Source organism: Molothrus aeneus, chromosome 2 (assembly GCF_037042795.1).
Source record: "Molothrus aeneus isolate 106 chromosome 2, BPBGC_Maene_1.0, whole genome shotgun sequence".
Classification (NCBI taxonomy): Eukaryota; Metazoa; Chordata; class Aves; order Passeriformes; family Icteridae; genus Molothrus; species Molothrus aeneus.
In genome coordinates this window covers 5,580,276-5,603,253 of record NC_089647.1, presented here as the reverse complement: position 1 = coordinate 5,603,253, position 22,978 = coordinate 5,580,276, and the positions used below count along the sequence as shown (strand labels likewise).

At 39.9% G+C, this 22,978-nt stretch overlaps 1 protein-coding gene across 1 annotated transcript in view; it reads left to right on the top strand.

The window, feature by feature from the left end:
* HTR1F (5-hydroxytryptamine receptor 1F) overlaps positions 1-22,978 on the top strand; it is a 102,672-nt gene that overhangs the window by 26,082 nt on the left and 53,612 nt on the right. The window contains exon 2 of the mRNA XM_066571916.1: positions 22,081-22,181. The gene's annotated coding sequence lies outside the window, so the exon portion shown is untranslated. The remainder of the gene's footprint in view (positions 1-22,080; positions 22,182-22,978) is intronic.

Sequence of the window (22,978 nt, the reverse complement as noted above, 5' to 3'; positions counted from 1 at the left end):
TACAATTATATGTCCCTGTAAATAACAGACAAACTGTCTACAGAAAACTCTTACTGGAGCTCACAGAGTAGAAGCACTAAATATTAATAAATACATCAATTTCATACAAAATGAGTGAACTTTGTGGGAAACTTACATGTTAATTTACAGTAATACATTATTTTAACATGACATTTATCCTGCACTTTGCATTGGTGGGGAATTAGTGCCATCTGTGTATCTAGCTCACAGATAAATGGTTAATAACTAAACCATTAGGGAAGGACCACTGAGGTGGTGCTGTTTTGATTCAGTGTTATTTTCATATTTTTGAGACCCTACCTCTTTCTGCTCTTCCAACCTTTTGCAATATCCTCTGAGGAATGTAAAATTGCTTTACCAAAAGATTTTAGCAGAGGGGCTGGAGTGACGGGGCAGAAACTATGGCCTACAGTGCTGGACACAGCTTTGTGGCTTGAAACTAAAGGAAGTGTTAGCTTTTCTATAAAGCCAGAAGTAATCAGTAAAATACAGTGGTAGCATTCTCATCAGACCTCCAGTGAGGCATTACACAGCCAGTTCATGTCTGAGCAGCAAGCTATACTGTTTTACAAGCTTTTAGAAATTTTGCTAACAGTGTTTGTGTACAGGACATGTACCTGCTGAATATACCTGGAATATATCAGTGTGAGCCGCCTTTTTTTTTTTTTTTCCCTCCAAAATATGTATGTAGGCTAAAGCACCTGAACTCCACAATTACCTCCCATTGCTCCCTGGAAATGATGCATCTCAGATCTCCAGTAAGATCTCTGGGGACATCACAACTTCAGACTTTGGCCTGTCTGCTAAGACTTCTGGCAGCACTATCAATTATTTCAAGAGATGCAGCCCAGGATCCACTGAAACCCAGGAGAAGTTAATTTTACATACACTGAAACAGCCATTGTTAGCTTGGGCTGGATTTGGAGCATCAGCCTGAAGAAGCAGCTTTAACAATTCCCTAACAGCCCAGGGAAAAAGAAGAAGAAGAAAAAAAGGCACAGATAAAGGAGATAATACAGGAAATCAGCTTGCCTTCCCTCTGGTACTCCAAGGCATCATTTTTTTGCAGTTCAGAATGCCAAAATCATGTCAAGAGGGGGTTTGGGATATCATGCTGAGGGGTGGAACAAGGACAAAGGATTTCTGGGGTGGTGCCTGGACTGCCTCAAGCACAGGGGCCAGACCCAGATCCAACCCCATCCTTTCTAACCCCACAAAACCACAAGACAACTCTCTTCCCTGTGGCAGGGTTTTCTTTGCTCCTCCTGGCCTCAAAGAGTCAAGGAGGAGAGAAAATGGTTTTTGTTTCTAGATGCACATAACGTTTCAGTACCGTGCATCAATGTGCATAAATAGAAGCCTAAAGTTTTCATTTTGATGCACGCCAGTAGCTCATGTTTCTCTCATGGCATTGCCTCAAGCATGAATTTTAGCACAGGTGCCGAATAGAATCTTTGAATTTGCATTGGTATTTTAAGCACTATGTGTTCCCTTCAGAATTCTTATTGCATTTTGGATGCATGTCTGAGAAAACCCAGCGTGAACTTGATCTAACCTTTTATTTGTACAAGCGGTTTGGACAGTCACTATTTTATTAACTGTTAAATCATTTAGCCAGTGCATTGTTTCTGCTATTATGTACTTGAAACACAAATTACAAGATTCTTGTAAGGGTAAACTAATATTTATTCCCTTTTGGTTTACCACAGGGGTCAATGGGGGTGGCACAGTTACACACTTATGGCTACCAAAAGTGGTTCTGGTGGGTTTGCCTTTCAGGGTGGGGGTTTTTGCTTCTTTGTCTTAATATTGTGCAAATTAAAGTAGCCTCTATCACTCAGGAAGAATGTGGGATCACAAAACCCAGTAGACCAGCTGGAGAAATTTAAGAATATTTCTTTATTTTCCAGCTACAGTAGCTCTAATGGCAGTGGTTGAATTCATTCGGCTATTGAATCAATAGCCAAATGAAATCTACTGTTCTGGTCCTTTTTTCACTCTTCAGTAGATGAACAGGGAAAAGGAAGAATAGGGAACAAAAAGTTTAAAAAATAACCCCTCAGAGACCTAAAAGACGAGCTTAAGTTCTCTTGTTCTCATTTTAAAATTAAATTTGCAAGATGATTAATGCAGAGCTGTTTAGTCATGGCAATTTCAGATTTGGCACAGTCCTTTGTGTACTGTTCACAGATCAGGAAAGGTCTATATCCAGTTTCCAAAATTCTCACTTGAGACATTAACTAAATAACATAGACTCTCTATTGTAGTTTAGCACACACCCTCAAAAGAGATGTACTATTAGGGAACAGATCTTTTCCAGGACTCTGGGAATTGCAGCCAGTAACAGCCAGGGCAGGGATCTGGGACAGTTACAGCCCCCCCAGAAAACTTCACTCATGGTGGCTCCTGCCTGTGGTGAGGAGCTGCTGCTGAGCACAGGGCTGTAGGCTCTGCTCAGAGCTCTGAACTGACCCAAAAGTAGAAAGAACCTCAGGTATTTGACTGCTGCAGGAGGTTTCAGAGTAGAGACTTGCAAAAAATATGAGCTACCTAGCAACTCCTCAGGCAGGTGGACTCTGGACTACATGTTTAAGTAGAAAAGAACTCCCTTGCCCCCATTTCCTCAGTAGAAAAAAAATCCTAGCTTAGTAGGAGAGATTTGCCAAGTGGTATTGCTGATGCACTTTAAAGCACACTGGATTTATCACAGCCAATTTTCAGTCCAGCCAGATATTCATACAAAAGATAGTCATGCAGCAACCATATATTTTTCTATAAACCTATTTTTTTAATGAAGTTACATCAATTGGTGCCATTGAGACAAGATTTTCGTATGCAATTTAGAAACCTATCCAGGCAGGTCATCCCACACTCTCCTAATAAAGTGAAAAAGACAAAACCCTCTCCTCTGTTTCAGACATTTTACTTTCAGATGTAAAGCACTGCCCCCTAGAAACACTATTGAACATTAAGAAAATGCAAAAAAAAACCCAAAACCCTCATAATTTATAGATCTTTGCATTGCATGCATCCAAAGAAGAACAACAGAGCTGGAGAAGGCTTTAGGGCACAAGGGTTTTGAGGAGCAGCTGAGGGAGCTGGGGGTGTTTATCCTGGAGAAAAGGAGGCTCAGGGGGAGCCTTATCACCCTCTGCAACTCCCTGAAAGGAGGGTGCAGCCAGGTGTGGGTTGGTCTTTTCTCCCAGGTAACAAGTGACAGGACAAGAGGAAGCAGCCTCAAGTTGTGCCAGGGGAGGCTTAGATTGGATATCAGGAAAAAATTTCTTAATGGAAAAAATTGTCAAGCCCTGGAACAGGCTGCCCACAGAAGTGGTGGAGTCACCATTCCTGAAGGTGTTTAAAAGATGTGCAGATGTGGTGCTTAGGGACATAGTCTAGTGGGGAACTGGGCAACGCTGGGTTAATGCTTGGACTCAAGGGTCTTTTCAAGTGTAAATACTTCTATGTGTCTACATTTAAGGAAATTTCTGTCTTCCCTGAAAGTTTTAAGTCTGCTGGAGAACTGAATTTCCTAAATTAAAAGAGGAAACCGAATTGCTTCATTTAAATGGATGGATTAAGGTTATATAAAAATCATAAATGCTCCTCTCAGAATTGTGTCACTGGAATGCTGTGTTAATTTCCTCAAGTAAAGGGACTCTCTTACAGTAAAAATATTCTCAGTCACAGGCTGAGCTAGTTCAGTATACTTAAAGTAGAATCAGGATTTTATGAACATTTACTCCTCCTAAATAAAATTATTATAAAAATAATCAAGCCAAAAAGTTCATTTCAAGGAAGCATAATATGAGAGAAGAACACTACACTGAGCATAAAGGATGTCTGGCTGATCTGAAAAACTTTTAATTTCACCACATATTCTCTTCCAGATGTAATGATACCTCACCCATGCCACTGTCTGGGATTGTTTTAGCTTCTAGCATTACAAGATTAATTAGTTGTTCATCAACTGAGATGGATATACGACACCCTTCAAGATTATATTGCCACTATTGTGGCTTTTAAATAAATTTCTGACATTTGATATTTGTTGGATCTCATCTCTTAATTGCTTAACTTCCTTGTTATAGCCCAAATTGTCTTTACTTACATTACCCCTTCAATAACTCCTACAAAACATTCTGGACACCAAACCATCCTTGCACAGTATTTCTGCTCACTATAAGCATTTTATTTCAGCACTTAGTTATTAATTTTCTATGCAGCTATTTATTCTCTAGCTTTTCATGCATTGGAATTTGTAAAGCTCTGGTAAAACTCTTACATTTTCAGGTAAACTTTCCTTCACAAGGAAGGAAAGTTTCCTACTCCTTGTCTAGTACAGAGAGCTGCCCACCTCCTTCTATTATCAATGTATCTGAGTGCACATGCTCCAGTGGCAAAAAATGTTTAGTTGGTGCTATTTTCAGCCATCAAAATACGTTGCAAACGTTGTCTTTGGACACTACAAGGATCAGATTTTGGAGTATCATTAGTGCCTTTAACTACAAGAAATACTGAGGAGAATAGATGGCACAAATTTTCTGAAGGAGCACAAGGTTGTGATTAGAACACACTTCTCTCTGTCTTCAGGCTGTTTGAATCTCTTCTTTCCCTGACAAGCTGTGCTTTGGTGACACACATCAGACGTAGTAACAATCCTTTTCTAATGCATTTTGGAAATATGTAGGTACTGAAAACACGTTGGTGTAGAATGGGGCTGTTCAGCTTTTATGTGTCTCATCAGGGAGAGAAGAACATAATCTGCTCTTCCCTCCATCTTCCCATGCCTCCTCCATCCCACATTCTTTTCAGCATCCCTCACAGCTCAATATTCTCTGAGGAGTGACTTGTGTTTAGTCCCTACAAGCACATCAGATGTAGACTTGTGGGAGTCATGGAATAAAATTTTTTGCAATCTGTCACTATTAGGGAATAGAACAGTGGCTTTTTGATTTTTATAGTCCACTTTTCACATAGTGAATAACTTCAGACTTTTGCAATTAAATGTGCTTTGTTTGATTGTGCCATTTGTACGTTTACCTGCTTCTTCTCCATAACGAAACATTACCTGATAAATAGTCTGGTTATAGGCAGGAGATGAGAGCAAGGTCTGCAATGTTTCACTACAAAGCTGTAGGGAAAACTTCCAGATCATCCTCTAGTATGGCAGCTTGGAGTGGTGTTTTTAACTCTGACTTTTTTTGAAAACACCTACTCTAAAGAAAAATCAGGGATAAAATTGTTTACACTATCAGAATCTCTTCACTTTACAGTATTTCTATTATATTCAAATTCTTGTTTGCTTTGGCTCTTGCACATATTAAATGCATAAAAGCTTCGTAAGTCTGAGTATTGTGTCCAACTTAATTATGTTTGTTCTGCCTTTTTATTTATGACTTTAATCCAAAAGAGTGGATTTGGCAACCAAACCCTTTTCAGGGTTTGTCTTGCTGTTGTAACCATGATCACCAACCTGCATGGGGCACATTTTAGGCTTTATATGAGCCTCAGGAAAGTTTGGAGGTTTTAGTCGATCAATGAGTGAGATTTATGCTTTTATCCTTAAATATGACCTTACAGAATGCTGCCCAACATGACTGGAGCTCTCGGGTTTCTATGCCAAGAGGCAATAACTTATTCTCATTAAAAAAAAAAAAAAAAAAAAAAAAAGGTATTTTACAGCTTAGGAGACAGAATTGTTGTTTGATCCCTAATCACTGTTTGAATTTCCATAGAGATTATGTCAAAGAGATGGCTAAAAGGAGGAAAATCAGGTTGCACTGGTCAATGGAGTTGGTGTGATACAGTTGTGGAAGTTAATGACATCGGAAAACACTTTAGGCAAGCTAATTTTGGAAGAGAAAAAGACTGTTTTAAAAGACTTCACTGAAATACTATTTGGACTACTTTTCTGGTAATTTACATTCTGTACAAAGTAATGTTAGAATGGGTACAGAGGAAGAACAGAAAGATTATTAAAGGAATGGAAAAGTTACAAGAGCTTGGACAGTTTTGTCATGTCAAAGTTGAGAGGGGGCAAACAGGAAAATAAAATCTGTTTCAAAGACATCAGTAAAAATTCAAGTAAATATGAACTCATAAAGCATCAGATAGGACTGAAAGCTGGGCAGGAAAATAAAAATGGCTTTCATGCTTATCAGCATGAAACTCTGGATCAATCTTCCAGACAAAGCAGTTGGGATGAGGAACTCTCTTTTAAAACATGGTTCAATCACATTATGCAGGGATTTATAAACCTAAGAACTGCAGACTGAAAAACAAGTCTGTACTACAGGCTCTTGAGTTATTGTTGCAGCAGTACAGCCAAAACAATTACTATTAAAAAAAAAAAAAAATTACACCTATATTGTATTAGGCCTCTGCATCAGAATTTCTTTTGTTTACCTGCCAAGAGCAAGAAAATTCTTTCCATCTTTGACACATTATTTGTTTTCCAAGTTTTCTTTCTTCCTGCACCAAATCCTCTGAGATTAAGTCTAGGGTGTCTTTCAGCATTCAGCTTAACTGCCCCAAGGTTGTCCCCATTGACTGGCTGCAGCTCAAAACAGGCTGTGAGGAGCACGTGCCAGCTTCCCTGCCAAAATTCATTTCCCAGGTCTACGGGCAGCAACTCCCCTGCACTTCCCTCAGGCTAAGCCAAATCATTTCAGCACCAGCTGAGAAAAGGAAAAAACTGAGCCAAAAAAAAAAATTTAAAAAAAAATTAAAAAAAACAGTTCACTACCTTTAACAAGAGAGAGAATCTTTTGGAGCTCTGGACAATTCTTGCATCATATCACCCACTATTGCAAGTACTTAGGTTTTTACAATATTTTGTTTGTCCATGGCTGCTGCCATTTTACCACATATGACCTGTCTTGCTAACAGCATTATCAAGCAATTTGCTCCTGGACTGTTTGCAAACATGCAAAGTAGATGTTTTACAGACCTTCTAAATCAGACACCTGTGGTCAAACAGCCTGCGCATGCAGGAGGCTGGCACAGGTTTCCAAACCATTAATAGCATCTGAAAGAAACTTAATCCTGTAAAACAAATAATTGTAGATGCGGAATGTATGTTTATGTAAGTGCTCTGAAACAACAGCTGAGCTCTTCTGAAGTTGATAGTATTTACATCAGGCCAGGAGCACTTTTCAAGCTCTGTTTGAAACTAATTGGCAGCACGCCCTATATAACTTACTCTGAGAATTAGGTTGCTAAAACACAGTAATAAGCATCAATTTCCTAATACTCTTCCAGCTCAGCATCTAATTTTAACACCTCCCCCTTGACCAGCAGCTCTGGCTGCCAATAAATTCCTGAGACCTTTTCCTACTTATGAAAATGCATTCAAGTACTCACTGCACAGAGAGCTCAGCAAACTTCTTCCCCTCATCGATGGCTCTGACTGGCCTTCTCCTCTCCCCAGCTTCATTTTGAAACTTCATCTTCCCCAGGTGGCCTCCAAAAACCACCTGGCCCCAGCCAGTCCTGTGACCTCCCCTCCCAGCCCACTCCATGACCTTTCTCTGCCCTTACCCACAGGGCCTGTTTGGGTTCAGCTGGGGCTGATCTGCCCCCACCACCCTCCTTACCTGAGTCAACCATGTAGAGCAGGAGGGAATGCACTCAGCAGACTATTTTATCATGCTGCTAATAATTGGAATTGTTTTAACTGAACAAAACATGCTGCAAAATGAGTAGGCAGTAATGGTAACTATTATCACTTGCACTATTCATGTGCAGTGACAAGGCAGTATGACCTAACTGCAGCTTTCCTGTAGTTCAGCTATTATAGACACCACAGCTGTGATTTCCAAGAATGGTCTTGGCAGTTTGGACACGCTGCTGCCAAAAATAATAAGTGAATTGCAAGTTCAGTGTCACAGCCAGCTTTAAACATTAATTCATCCTCTGATTTTGTTTACTAAGATCTAAGATCTCTGCTTTACTTTTCTGTAATCACAGTCTTCACTAAAAGAGGATCTTGGGGATGTATGCAGGATTCCTTCTCAAAATAGGAATAGATCAAAAATTAAATTGCTCTACCATATAAATGGAAGAGCAAATTCTACATAAAAGCAGAATTAGTTTGTTGATTGAAGGCAAACAAAGAAAAAAAAAGAAAACAGCTAAATCCCTTTTTTAATAATGGGTGTTCATTACAGCTTCCAAAAGTGTGATCTCCTCTAGCCACACATTATGGTTTAAAAAACGTGATGAAACTCCCCAGGTGTGGGAGTTACAATGTAGACTGTCAAGGAAAACAATATATAAACAGATACCAATCAAAACAGAGAAAGGCAATCTATTTAATCATTTACATAGGGCTGCAGTACCTTATGATTTCTCCCAAATATCATTCACTGTAATATCAGAGATTAGTTTTCTCCATAGAATAGTACTTTTAGAGGCAATCATCTACCAATTAGTATTAATTAAGATCATAAAAGATGAAGTATTGTATAGGAAGCAACTCTCTAGGGTGAGAAACATTAAAGCATCTGTCTACTTAATGGGTTGAATCCTGTCTGAACACTCAAACCCACCCTTCTATCTTGCATCCTGCACTCAACCTGATTCTTTTCCTGCTTCCCAGGAGTTTAGAAATGGAGACTGAAACACTCATTTCAGACATGACACTGCAAGAATTTGGACCATGTTGCACAATGGATCTCCTATTTCCAAGTGTTGCAGTTTACTTTTAAATTAAAGATTGAAAAATATGTTCAAGCTAGGGAATCTGAGGGAAGTTGTGAGCTAGGTACATCTATTGATAGGTTCTTCAGGTCAGAAATGTTCTTTCCCCTTCCAGCAGCCCCAGCCTGGAGATCAGGGTGGTCCCTGAACGCTGCAAGTGTGTCCTTGGTGCACTTGTTATCAGGGAAAAACAAAAAAACGGAGGGAAACTGGAAAAAGAAATCAGAAAACCTACAGACCATAACTGATGATAACAATAGGGAAGGAGATTAAACAGGATCTCTGGTAGGGGAATTTGGGCCACCATCAGCCCTGGAGATAACATCCAGTAAGCAACAAAGAGCTGACAACAAATGTCACAGCCCTGAACCAGGGCAGCCAAGCCCCTCGAAGGGAGAGGTGACAGAGGGTGCTGATGCCCTCACTGTGGAGAGAGAGGTCAGGGACAGGAGAGCAGGGTTCAGGAGAAAGGCACTTCTCATATATACATCTGCTGGAGGAATGGGGTGAAAAGATAGATCAGTTTATTTGTAGAAGATTCTAGTGTCAAACCCTCTAATTTGGATGGAGAACATTAGCCAGCAGGTTGGACTGCATGCTGGGCAGAAAGCAAGGAGGAAGATGAAAGGGGAAAAATAACAAAAAGAAGCAGCAGCTAATGGAATCAATTTCTGAAAATGAGCCTAAAGAGTTAGAGATGCATGTCCCTGCCATGCAGAGGTCTAAATGTGTGTAGGAGGAGAGTGGGGGGTGGGAGTTCATGCAGGCAGAATCTGACATTCAGTACTGACTCTGTCTATTGTCTAAAGTTGTTGAAACCCCCTCCTAAAGAAAACATGCTTTTACTGTTCTAACAATTTCTTCACTTCAAACACTGAACAAAAGAAATTCAGAAGAAACTTTTAAAAATCATGATGGAAGAAAACACACAATTAAAGGTGACTGTTAAAAGCAGGTATCACCTGAGCTTATTTTTGTTTTCTAAATCCAAGAAACAGTGTGAAGTCAGAATATAAAAGAGAGAAAGAGCTTGTTGCTAGAAGGTCATTTAAACAAGGAGCTTCTTAAGAGATGTGTGCACAAAGTGTATTATGTAATATCAGTCACTCAGCAGGGTGTCAGAGACCTACTCTCTTAACAGCTGTCCCTCCAGACTCTACCAATACCTGAAACACTGCAAAACACTTATTTATGCTTTTGTATTTTATAGTGATCACAAAGGAAAGCCTTCCCTGGTTTCTAAGTGTTAGGAAACAAATCCTACCCAGTTTTGTGAGGCGATCTCTCCTGCAGATGCTGTTGTGAACCCACAGAGCAGAGTCACAAATTCTGACCTTTATTTGCAGCCATGTAATCTCACTGCTCCCTGAAGAGAAAACAACACATGCAATGGAGATCAAAAACACTTAATGGCAGAGACCCAGATCCCTAGAGACAAACTAACAACAGAATAAATGCTCTGAGTCATGAAATAGCCAAAAGGACAACTACTGATATGAGGTAAAGCTGAAGTCTGACAGAGTTTGGGCTTTTCGGCATTAGCAAAGAGGTTAAACAGTCAAAAGAAATCTTGTTAAACATCTGTTCCTTGCATTTCCTGCTGTTGTATCCAAATGTTATTTAAATTCTGTTCTTTCCTTAATTAGTTTTCAGGTTACAATATCATGTCACCCTCACAGTCAGTATCCTGATTCTCCCTTTATTCAACCCTTTTATTGAGATCTGGAGACTCTTGGTGTCTCAGTCCTTCACTCATATACAAATATGTACATAGATATAGATACATCTAATACCCTGTTAGGCATTTTCTTCATGATCTACAGTAGCTGATACTTTTTTAACATGCTATTCCTGTGCTTGAGAATGATGAAGACCAATATCCAGAAATTTTAAGACACACAATATAAAAATATTTACTTTAAATGCTCAGAACAAAAGTACTCTCTTAAAAAAAAAATCAGCTGTATCCTGTTTTCTGCTAACAAGCAGGAGAAAAAGAGGTGAAAAAGGTGCACTGACCTCTGGATGCTGAAATGGGCCAGGTCACTTAATCAGGCATCAAATAATTTAGTGTGAACATAAAGGAGAGCTGTAGCTTTCAGTTTTTCCTTCAGTTTTTGAGAGGGCATGGGTTAAGTCAGAGTGTACCCAGAAGATGAGGAGGAGGACAGGGATGAAGAGAGAAGCCTTTGGAAATTGCCTTTGGCTTTTGCCTCTTCCCTCCCCTTTCCTTCTTCCACTTACGTTTGTTCTCACTCTGAGCAGCCTCCCTTCAAACTCCACTCCTGCTGTCAGCATCCAGCATTCACCCTCCTTGGACCTACTCTCCTCTCAATCTTTCTGGCACATCTGGAGCCACCTGCTCCATATTATCCTTCCCTTAACCTGCCAAGCAAATATGTTAGGAAGGAAAAATAAACATAATTTTGAATTCTCATTGCCAAGCTCCTTAAATATAATCTTTGCCTGAAATGCAGCCTTCACCAGAGTTCAGTAACACCTTCCTCTTTCAAAAGCATCTATATGCTAGTGGGTTTTGTCAGCAGAAGTCGTCAAGGTCCTGCACTAACCAGCAGTAAATCTTAGTCTTCAGATCATCATCAGCTGTAGGCATTCACTATGTAGGCATTACAAATTGTATGCTCCTGGGCTGGAACCCCACATATTCCATTTGGCTGCCCCAGAAGTGCAGAGTCTCCATGTGCAAGGAGTCACTCTCCTCCTTCCTATTTCCCCTAAAACAGCCAGAGCAGCAAATGTGACCTTTCTCCCCATTCTACCACTATCCTTCCCTCTGACTCCCCTTCCCAAACCTTGGCCAGACCAGACCCTCATCCTTGGGATCAAAGATTTCAGCTGTGGCTCCACCACTGGCACACCTTGACCACGTTCTGTCGCAGCTGTTACGATCCCCACTATAAACCAGGTATTAGTCACTGCAGAGACCTTTCCCTATCTGCTCAACTAGCCACCTGGGTCCTGTGGTATTTAGGAGTAAATCCAATTGCTTAGGCTCTTTGAGCACAAATAATAAACCTAATACCAGCATTAACCACATCCATGCAGACCATGGCTAGTTATGAGCCATTTGCCTCATCTCCAGCATTGCTCATCCAGACTTTTCTTCTGTGGATCCTCCAGACCCTGAAGGTTATGGTTAAGCTGAGGGCTAGCAAAACCCCCCTTTCTTGCCCAGCACTGTTCCATTGCTGTGCCCTCTTTCCTGTGTCTCTTGCCCTGGCAAAGTAGTTGAGAACAAGCCCAGTAAGGCAGAAGAGAATCTTGGCTCGAGTCACTCCTTCCCAGGCAAAGAAGAGCAGCCATGGGTGCATTTTTCCAAGCCTACTTTGTGTTGCAGCCCCAACAAGCAGATCAAATACTGCCAGAGATGGAGATGGCAGCAGTTGCTAGGAGCAGTTTTGAGGCAGTCACAGTCTCCACAGGAGCCACCCTGGGGCAAGTGCCAGACCTCCTCTGCATCACATGAAGTGAGATACAACAGCGACTATCAGCTGACACATCTCTGTAAACACACAGCCAGGTGTTCTCTTGAGTCTTGACAGGTGCCACATTGGCTAAGAGAGGCTTCAAACAACCCTGGGATCTTTCCTGTTTCAGTCTCCTCACTTAGAAGATTTGATATTTTAAGACTATTTTCCTCCCAGCTAGCTGAGCTTGCAGCTCTGCCTTAACTCTCCAGTCAGGATAATGAGACATTTGGTTAGACCTCACCACTTCTGGCTGAGGTTGTACCTTGATTCCAACATTGGAATTCCAACTATTTTAAGTGGTGGGAGAAGGATTTTTAGGAAAGGGAAGCATTACTCATGATTGAAAAGTAAGCAGTTCTGTCTTCAGAAGCCAAGGGGGAGGATATGAGCCTGAGGTTTAGGACAGGAAAATAATGAGATGAGACACTTATCTGCCTTTTCATTATACATCCAGCTTTCTTAAAGATGTTTTTTTCTCTGAGGGAATCTGAATAGGAAACTCTGAGATGTTCTGCACATTTCCTCCTTTACCTCACGGCTTCTATCTGAATTTTTGCAGCATCAAATTTTGGCTTCAAACTCTTGAAGTGTCCATGAACAATAGTGGAAAATTTATGGTGGAGCAAGCACAATAGAATTCTCATAAGAATATAAAAGAAAATATTCTATTACTCCCCAAAAATATGTTCTGTGTGCACTTCAATATTTTCATATAAAACTGATTATCTAATCTTCTGTATAAACACTGTGCACTTAAAATCAATAGCACTTTTCCATTTAAAACATTCAGATTTTGAAGACTGATCTTTCTTCTACCTGTACATTCCTGTCATTTGCAATGCAAAGGGATGCTGAGGACAAGGAAAAATTTGTTTTCTGTTTGCTGGCATGGAGTGAAAGATCCAGTTTCAAGAATGGTTAGTTACAGTAGCTCTGCCTACCTTTATCCACTCCACTGCACACCTCATTCCAGCCTCTTGTCCTTCTCTGACCTCTTCTTGCTTACTCTCTGTCCTTGCCCCTGGCAGGGGGGTTGGAACTCAATGGTCTTTGAGGGAACCCAAGCCATTCTAGGATTCTACTGAATGTCCTATTCATTAGTAGGACAGGCAGGAAATGTCATGCCATTGGTATTTGTCTGCTTTGAAGAACATCTACCACTCCTTGACAGATTGTGTGGATTTTTCCATTAAGAAAGGAATAGATTTACTCACTTCTTTAAAAAAGCGCTTTCACCTATTGTTGCTACCTACAGCTTCTTCAAGGCAGGTACTTAAATACTAAGTTTTAGGACCTTAAAGTTTCTAACAAGCTGAAAGCACTTCTGCAGGTCTTGTACTCAGATCCGTATCTCCCCCGCTCCCTTCCCTTTCCCTATTGTTAGATGCTTGGTTTCTCAGAAGTGCTATACATGGTGAATGGATGAGCTGTATCTTGAAAATTCCCAAGTTTTCTGTAATATACATCTTCTCCAGAGAACTGGCAAGCCTAAAAAGTTTAGCTGCAAGTACATCAGCCTGAACCGAAGAGGCGCAGATTGAAGGCAGTGACTCACTAGCTCACGATGGAGTGGCTTTGTGCACTCAGCTTTTTCCCACATTAAACGGTTCTAGGAGAAAAAGTTGGGGGGCTGGAGGCTATTTTGGGTGTTTTGCTTATGTGTAGACTTCTGCTCCATTTTTGCCTCTGTTTTTGTACAAAATGAAGTAAACCTAGTAGACCTTTTTCACAAAAAATCATATCTAATAAACTCCTTAGTCTGTCATCCATATTTACTTGGAATTTGCCAATATAGGCTCAAGTGTGCAAGATACCCCCACCAACTCCACGGAGGAAAAAAGAAAATTTCTGTAGAGAGAGTGATCTGACAAATGTGTGCAATTATTTAAGCCTGCAGAAACTGGATGAGGTACAAGTGACCATCCTTAACATTGAAAACTTATCTGGTTTGTGATCCATAGTGAAAGAGAGCACTGGCAAATTTCAAATCTTTCCACAGAGAATGGACAACAGATAGTGCAGCTATCTCAGCAACTGGAGCAAATGAAAAATAAAGTGGTTTCACTCACAGCAAAAGTCGAGCCATTAAGAATCTGCAGCCTGTAGCTGGAAAGGGGTGAATGAATGTTTTTGTCTCAGAATAAATAATAGCAGCAATGGTCTGTGACTTACACTGGAATACAGTAATTACCATGCTGGATCATAGGGTACCTCACCTTTAATCAAAAACAGGTGGAACACTAAACTGGCCACCCTGGGCTGGAAAAGGACAAGGAAGAGAAGGGCATTTTCTACATTTGGTACTAGAAACTGAACTCTTGGGTTTTGAGCCCTACATATCATTTTAAAGCTAAACCCTGCTGTGAAGCATGGGCATTTTTAATGCATAGAGAGATACAGTTTAGTACACAATTTGGCAAAAGATTTTGGAGAACTTGTCCCTGAAAATGTTGTAGAAAAATATAGAAATCTTTACGTAAATCTGTGGTCTCTCTACTTGATAATTTTTTTTATTCCAAATGTAAAAGAAAGCTGGCTGTTTCTCCCTCCACTGTCTTTTAAAGAGAAATGCAATTACTTTTGAGCAACTTTCAGGTACAAAGCCAAAATAAAGAGTGCACAGCATTTTCAGAATTCCCTTATTTCTATGGCATTAAAAATTTATTTCTTCATGAAAGAAGTCCTACTTTTTTCTCATTTAATTACAAACCTCTCTACAATGTTCTCAAATACATCAACAGAAAACACTCTACGTGCAGAAAGTTAGAAGTGATTTATAACTACATATTAAAATGATTGCTTGAGATGTAATCTCAGCCAGGCTGCCAGTGAATTTTCCTAAACAGATCCAGCTTTTGGATATGGCTTAAAGATTGGAGTGCTGAAACAAAATGTAATTTAGCAGAATGGAGAGCAATACTTTGACTGCACATTACCATTAAACACATCTGTTTCAAAAGGTACCTCTGGCAGCAGCAGTACCAGGAGCTGCATTCATCAGGGCCTCACAAACAAATATTGTGTAAAAGTTGAGATTCTTAAATTGAATTTAATTGAAAGCAGCAGTGAAGGATAATATAAACATTTATGTTAGCTCTACAGACCTTCTCTGGAAGAAAAATATAAACAAGTACCTTTAGCGGCCCCCTGCTGTATCCATCACCATTTCTGTGTTTCACAGCTCTTCTCCAAAAACTCTTCCAGCAGCAGCACCTGCATCAGGAAGAAAGGAGTTAGTCTCAACAAGTTTCTGTAAGCCATCATGATATCGAGAACCCCAAACTCTGAGTAAAGATGAAGCAACACCAAAGTTGTCTGTCTCCAAAGGGTTGCCAAGCCACTGATAAAGCTTATGGCAAGATTTCCTTTCATTTTCCAAGAACTTTGTCTCCCTTAGGCCTTGTATCACCAATAGTTATACTTTAAAAGAGAGTGACTGTTTCAGGAAAGTTTGAGCCATATGATAACTTTGCTAAAAGAATGTTAGACAGGACTGAGGGGCTGCCTGCTCTAGAGACGTGACCTTTTGGGATGTAAGACATTTGTCTGTGAAACAGACAGCACACAGCCTGTTGTACCAGTCCAGAAACAACGTACACATTTTTTTAATCCCATACTTAGTCCTCTGTCTGTTAATCCCTGTTTTTCCTCACTAGAAGTGCTCTGATTGAGTGATTAAGTGACAAGAAAATGAGCCCATTTTAGCAACAGAGATTTTGCAAAAAGATACTGGTGAGCGTCATAAACTTAGATGATCAAGAACCAGCAGGTTACATCAACAAGTCTATTAATGCAGATAAAAATGTTATTTGCCTTTAATTCTGAGAAGACTGAGATATTTCATTATTTCCTTAAGTAAATCACAGATAGTTCTCCAAAACACTTTGTAAAAGACATTTTTATTGCCAAAATGAGAGCCCAAAATTTGTCATGGGAGAGACAGAGATGTGGAATTGTGGTTATAACTATGTTGGCAGAGAAGGAGGTAGTTTTACTGCATATTTCTTTATTAATCAAAATAAACACTTTCTCCTTGAAAGTGAAGTTCAGGCTTTATTTTCAGTCTTAATCCAGAAATCATCCTTTTCAGATTCCTAATCTGTCAAAGCTTGACAGACAAGTCCTGAAAATTGTGACAAAACTCTGTGGTTTCTATTACAAGTCTGAAGATAATTCATATCACTCTGGCTCATCTTTACCACTTTTTGGAACTCTTGAGTCACTTTTGACCTTGTTGCAAGGCCTGAAGAATGTAGCATTGTTTTTTAAAGTAGAAGAAGGGGTATTTTCATTAAATTTCCTCTATTGACTCATTGAGGAATGATCCATACTGAAGGGTGTGAAGCAACTCTGACTACTTGGCCTTCCTTCTTGTGTCTTATCTCCTCAGACTTCAACCTTTCAAAGAATCCTAGTCCTAGAGTAAAATGTCCTTCCAAGTAGTTCACAGCCCTAGATGGGAACTTACAGGTTCTTTATGATCCATTTCCACAAGAAAAAGTTCTCTCAGTCATGGTTAATCAATGCCTGGGAGCCTAAATGGTTATAAATATTGTATCCATTACTTGGATTTATGTTTCATAATTGATTCATCCCCAAGCAAAATAGAGGGGAACACATGCTGGCATAATTCTGTTGTAATTCCACTTAAGTTATGTAATTCCTTAACCTTATTAGCCAAACTGGTACTGGTTTGACATTAAGCAGTGGGAATGCTCACAGATGGTGAGGGCTTGCTTAGCCACTGCTACTTCCACACTTGTGTGGTGTGTGTGAGGATACAGTGACTCAGTTTACAGTTTAATACAAACAACAAAAAAATCTGTTGAGGAGAAAGAAACAATTCCACAAGTGTAATCTGGCTTTTTTTCCCCTTTTTTTTGAGTTAAAAGCGCTTCCTCTTTGCAACTTCACATTCCCTTGTGCATTTTAAGCCAACTATATGTACTCCTCATGGCAGAAATGGGTCTTTAGGAGCAGTAAAGAAATCAGTCTTTCATCCTGTTCAACAACCAACAATTTTCCTTTTCCATAAGACGAGGGCAGATGTGGGAGGCAGGCTAAATTCCTGGAGCAGCAGAGGCAGGCACAGAACATCCACAGCCTAATCACGACAGGTCAGCCAATCTCATCTTTGTGCTTCTCCTGCCCAGCCCTCCTTTAAATCCTCATCTGCAATTAGTGATGACATGTTTCTAATCCTCTTCATACAAGCCATCAGAGGATTGTAACTTCATATGGGAAATATCAGGGGAAGAAAAATATCAGGGGAAGAACAAGAATCCTTCCTTCTTACAAAAGCATTCAATAGCAAAGAAGGAGGAACTAAAAATAAAAAACAGACAGACTGCAAGGGAAGTTTGTTTAGAACTAAATAACTCCAGAAAAACAACTGGGCTTTTGCCCAGCTTATTGCTGTTCCTTTGTGGGATTGAGATCTTGTTTGAGGGTGCAGTTTATGCCGGCAAAATTTCATACTGAAGTAGTTGCACTTGTGAGTAGATATTATCCTCTTTAGGTAATAAAAGAAATAATTATAACAATCAGATTTGTTTCTAGAATTGAACAGTAGCTTAAAAACTGTCAACAAGGATTACTCACAAAACCAACCATCCTACATATTTAACTGTTTGGTTTGCTGCCACTTTCTAGATTGCAAAGTTCTTTTTAATTTTATGGCAATGGAAACTGGAAAGGGACAGTTTATACACAGATGATGTCATATAATGCTTCACCCTCAGCAATATTTATCATACTCAGATAAATGTTATTATTAGCATCACCACCATCATTCCTATACAGAGGAAATACATTTTGAACACATTTCTCTTTTTTCCCACTTGTGGCAGGGAGTTTTTGACATTTGAGCATCGACTCTTTCTTCTTATTTTATGCATTTGCCCTCTGGCCATTGTCAACCCCTGCAGTCTGAATAATGAATTCCTCTTTATTGCACTGTCAGTGTGCTGTCATTATTGCAGACTTCTCCTCCTCTGGAAGGCTGTTTTGTAAGTTATTTCTGAAAAGATATACTACATATGTGTTTGGGATTTATAGGACTGTACTGATCCATCATTTTCTGGAACATCAGATGCAGCCACTGTAAATTTAAAGAAAAAGAGAATTCTCACCCAGCTGTGGATGTCAAGCCATTCTAGGGAGTATTATCTGCTTGTAACTTCTTGCCACTTTTGTACAGGAAACACAAACTCAGCTGATGATCACAGAGAGATTGCTGTTTGCCGTTGCAGTAAGATTGTAATTTTCTTTATGCCACCTTCACTTCCTGCTGCCTTTTGAGAAGACAAAAACTTGTGTGTGATCTTGAACTTAGATCTTCTGCATGATAGGAAATGATGCTGCCAGCTGAGCCTTTAAAACAGCTGTTAGATTCACGGAAAGCTGTTTTTCTTCCATAATTGTCCTAGAAAAAGGTACCATTTTAAAAAGTCGTATTCAGCATCCTCCACACAGTAAGAAACTCACTTTTATTCTTCTCATGGAATTATTGCAGATGCTGTTTTTAACCACAAGAAAAGCTTTCCTTCCACACATTTCGCAAGATTTTTCCCATTGTGTTTCACAAGACTAAAGGCCTCATAAGAAGGAGGGCTGGAATTGATAGTACTGGGTTTTGGTTACTGGCAGACTTCAACCTCCATAATAAATATTCAGACTTGAAGCAGGAGTATCCTGAAGTATGAGAAGCAATGGAAACAATAAATGTGTTTCAGAGATGGAAGCAGGTCCAGAATTTCTTCTGCTGGACTACCTTCCTAGAGGAAGTCGCTGCCACACACAAACTGAGACTGCTGGGATTTTGAGCAGATGTGAAATGATTTTATATTGGGTAAAAAGAGGTTTGGATTTTGTTCAGAAATATTAAATCCTCATATGTACAAAACAACTGCAAATCTTTTAAAAGCTTGGCTTCTGTTTAATAAACAAAACAGAGAGTTCATAGGACTTGGGGTAATTCCCCTTTTTTTTTTTTGCTTATGTGGGGATGTTCTACCATAACAAAAATTACTCTAATTGTAAATTACCTATCAATAGTTCCAATAATTCTTATTTCTGCAGTTTTGTAATGTCTTCTTCTCTGTCTTCAGCTCCATTTAGCACTGCTCTAAACCCAGCCTTGCTTAACTCACTGAACATTACCTGGATTTTTTCTGATGCATAAAAGAAAGCATAAATCCATATCAACATTGCTTTCCAGCTATGTAAAATTAATCTTGGAGATGTCTGTTCAGTTCCTGTGCTGATCCTCTAGGTCCAGGGTGCTTACATTTTAATTAAGCTGAAAATGATAAGGTAATGATAATGAAATTATAATGATAATGATAAATGAAGAGGTAAAACATCCATCCATACAGCTGTACCATCAACAAGGACCCCCACATCCTTCCCATTCAGACAAGGTCTTCACAAGAGCTTGTAGGCAGCTTGCAAATCTCCCTGCACAGGAGTGGCTGGCAGCACTCCAAACAACTCCAAATAACAGGGAGCAAATAGTGATCTAAGCAGCCAGGAGGCCTCCAGATCCCCTTCAGAGGTCACTTTCCCCATTCAGACAAGAATGAAGTCATTGAATGGCAGTGCCAACAATTAAATTCTTGACTGTGTAAGCACATGCATGTCAGAAATATTCCCTTTTGTTTTAGAGGACCAGGGGAGAAATAAAGAATGCAATTGGAGATGGCCTGAATGTAAAGAGCTGTGTTGAGATGAAGATGAAAATGTTGATGCAGAAGCTGAAAAATAACAGAATAGGAAAAGGATAGACTGCAGGGGTAAGGCATGCATGAAAAAGACCTTGAGCTTGTGAAGAAACAGAGACTTCTTTTTTGTTAAAAAAGCCAAATAAAACCTCTGAGGTGTTCTGGTGCTGCCTAGATGTTCTGATACTTAAAATTTCTTACCTGGGAACAAAGGTGCAAGATGTCAAACAAGAACTAAAGCCAGCTTCCATCTAAAGTGGCTCTCCATCCACCCCTTAAGATGGAAATCCTTCTGAGCATTTTAAGATAACCCTAAAATTATCCCAGCTCTTGTGCACTCCTGCAGTCTTATTCAGAAAAGAGTTTTGCTACATCTGAAGGAGAGTGTTGAGAGAAAAGGATGGAGGCAATGGTTACACCAACTTCCAAACAAAACCAGACCAAAGGGCCACTCTGCCTCTACATCTATCAGTTACTGATGGTCATCTGGTGGATGCTCAACGAGATACAGCCAAGTGGATCATTATGTCCTGAGTGCTGCATATTCCCACAGCAGATCATGCTGGCCCCTCTGCCTTCTGTCCTTTCTGACCTTGCCTAGAGAGAGAGATATCTGAATTACAAAGGAGAGCAGGGAAAAACAGAGCACAGGCACTCATTTTACTTTTTAAACTCTGTTATTACTGCCAATAAGTTATATTTTGAAGGTTAATGTTCTGTACTAAGCAGGAGACTTAATTTTTGAAAAATGTCTTACGTCTACCAGTGGAATGGGTACAAAAGTATAAAAGCCTTTACTTTTCCAAGTTTTTGCAAAACACGCAGCACTGATGTTGTAACTCAGGATTTGCTGGGTGCTCTCACCCTTCCTTTAGCAATAATGAAACCAGAACTTCCCAAAGTTGCCCTCACAACCTCAAGAAGCCACATCACCTACTATCCTAGCCTAGCCCACACAACCATAGAATCAGTAAGGCTGGAAAAGAATTCAAGATCATCAAATCCAACCCTTGACCAAACATCACCTTTTCAACTAAACCACAGCACTAAGTGCCACATCCAGTCATTTCTTCAACACCTCCAGGGATATTAGCCATAATGCCAACAAACATGTCTGAAGCCACCCTCAAAACCTGCCCCAGAACACTCTGAGCTGAAAGAAGTCATCTGATACCAAGTAACAGCCAAATGTTAGCATAATTATATTCTGGATAAATTACCATGTTATTTGATAATGTGTGAAAAATTATTAGGTTTTATCCTTTTTTCCCCAGGAAATCAATGATATTTCCTTCTTTCTTTTGTCACTTTGTCTTCTTTTTATTCATTTTTCTCACTGACTGCTATTCTCCTTTGAAACAAGAACTGCTTTTGTTATCTCATATCTACATTTTAAGCACATTAGCTATATAAAGATTTTATATTTAAAATTAAATCAGCCTACTCTTGGTAGAATGATATATTTCTGCACTTCACAGTGCAGACTTTTCACAGTGCATATTCTTTTGCATTATGTTTCCAATTTAGGCAGTTGCTTGCCGTGAGACACTGCTAAATGGGAAAAAAAATATATTAAAGTTGGGAGAATGCAAGAAACAATGCCTTGGAGTTCAAACATCACATACTCTGGCATGTTTATCTCTTCAGCTTAATAACAGCAGGTTAATACTGCACAAAGCCAAGTGCCCTGGGCTCCTGCTGCAGTCAGTGGGAGTTGACAATTAGCACCTGACAGATGTACCCGGGTGCTAAAAGCTTGAGACACACTAAAACTGCTGGTTTGGCTAAACTTCCTTCCCCTTTGCTTTAACAGGTCATTTATCTTCAGGAAAGTACAAGTCAGACCTTTCGATTTCTCCAGTTCCTCGAGTGGAGTCGATTCCTGGCGTGTCTAATCCTGCAAGGCCCTTGCTGGTCATTAGCTCATTCCAAAGTATTTCTGTCATCACCAACTATGCTCTTGTGTGAACTCTGAGCAGGGGGAGCTCCTGGCACTGGTCTCTAAGCTTTTAAACAATCCTTCCCAGCTATTTGGAGATCCTGAAAACTACAGTTAGGCCTGAAGAATCTTTTCCTTCCCCTGAAGCAGACATCATTCATTGTCATTTACAGAGCCTATATTATGGTCTTTTGCTTTCTTGCAGGTTTTTGGCAGTATCCAGTGTTGCTAAGGCTGATTGAATTCCTACTACCAGTCCTATTCCCAAAGGCAGCTTTTCCAAGGTGATTCCTGACACAGGAGATGGTGAGTTGCTTTTTACCCTGACACACAGAGACTTTATACGTGTGTTTGTGATGTACCTGCTTCAGAGATCAAATTCATTTGGCTGGGTCTTCCGTAGGGATTCTGCAAAGCAGGTTGAATACAGAGTTTTGCTGACCTCTGCCAGACTGACCTTTCCTTAAAGTAATACAGGAGGAGAGAAAAGTCTGGACTGCAAAAAGCCTCAAGTGGGAGCAGGGAAACCCAGCCAAGTGAGGGTTGACCTGTGGGGTTATTGAAGGCTTAATGGGGCAATCTGAGCACACTCAGTGCAGTGGAAAGCTGCAGACCAGCCAGGAAAAGATGTCAAAGAGGACAATCAGTTGAGAAAAGGAGAGCAGTGGCTGACAGAAGGATGACTGAATAAATGAAGAATGTCCAGCCCAGTCTGAGAAATTCAGGCACTGCAGAAGCAGCTTAGTCTGCAGTCCTAGATCTGAGCGACCTTCTCCACAGCCTTGGACATTTAAACACTCAACATCTACTTTAACTGAGGGGAAAGAAACAATGGTGCCAATATAATGCTTCATTGCACAGATATATTTTAAAGACTTAACCTTTGCAAGACATTTTGAAGATGGAAAGCCCAGCAGCACAAAGATATTTTGTGAGAAGACTTTTCTCAATTTTTGCATTAGCCACCGTATGCTTGATTTTATTTCTGGTTTTGCCTTGTGCAGTTTTACCAAGTGACTTTTTCCATAGCCTAATTGTAGATTTTTTTACAACAAAGATGAAATCCCAAAATCCTTGCTTCATCTTTCAAATACAACAGCTTA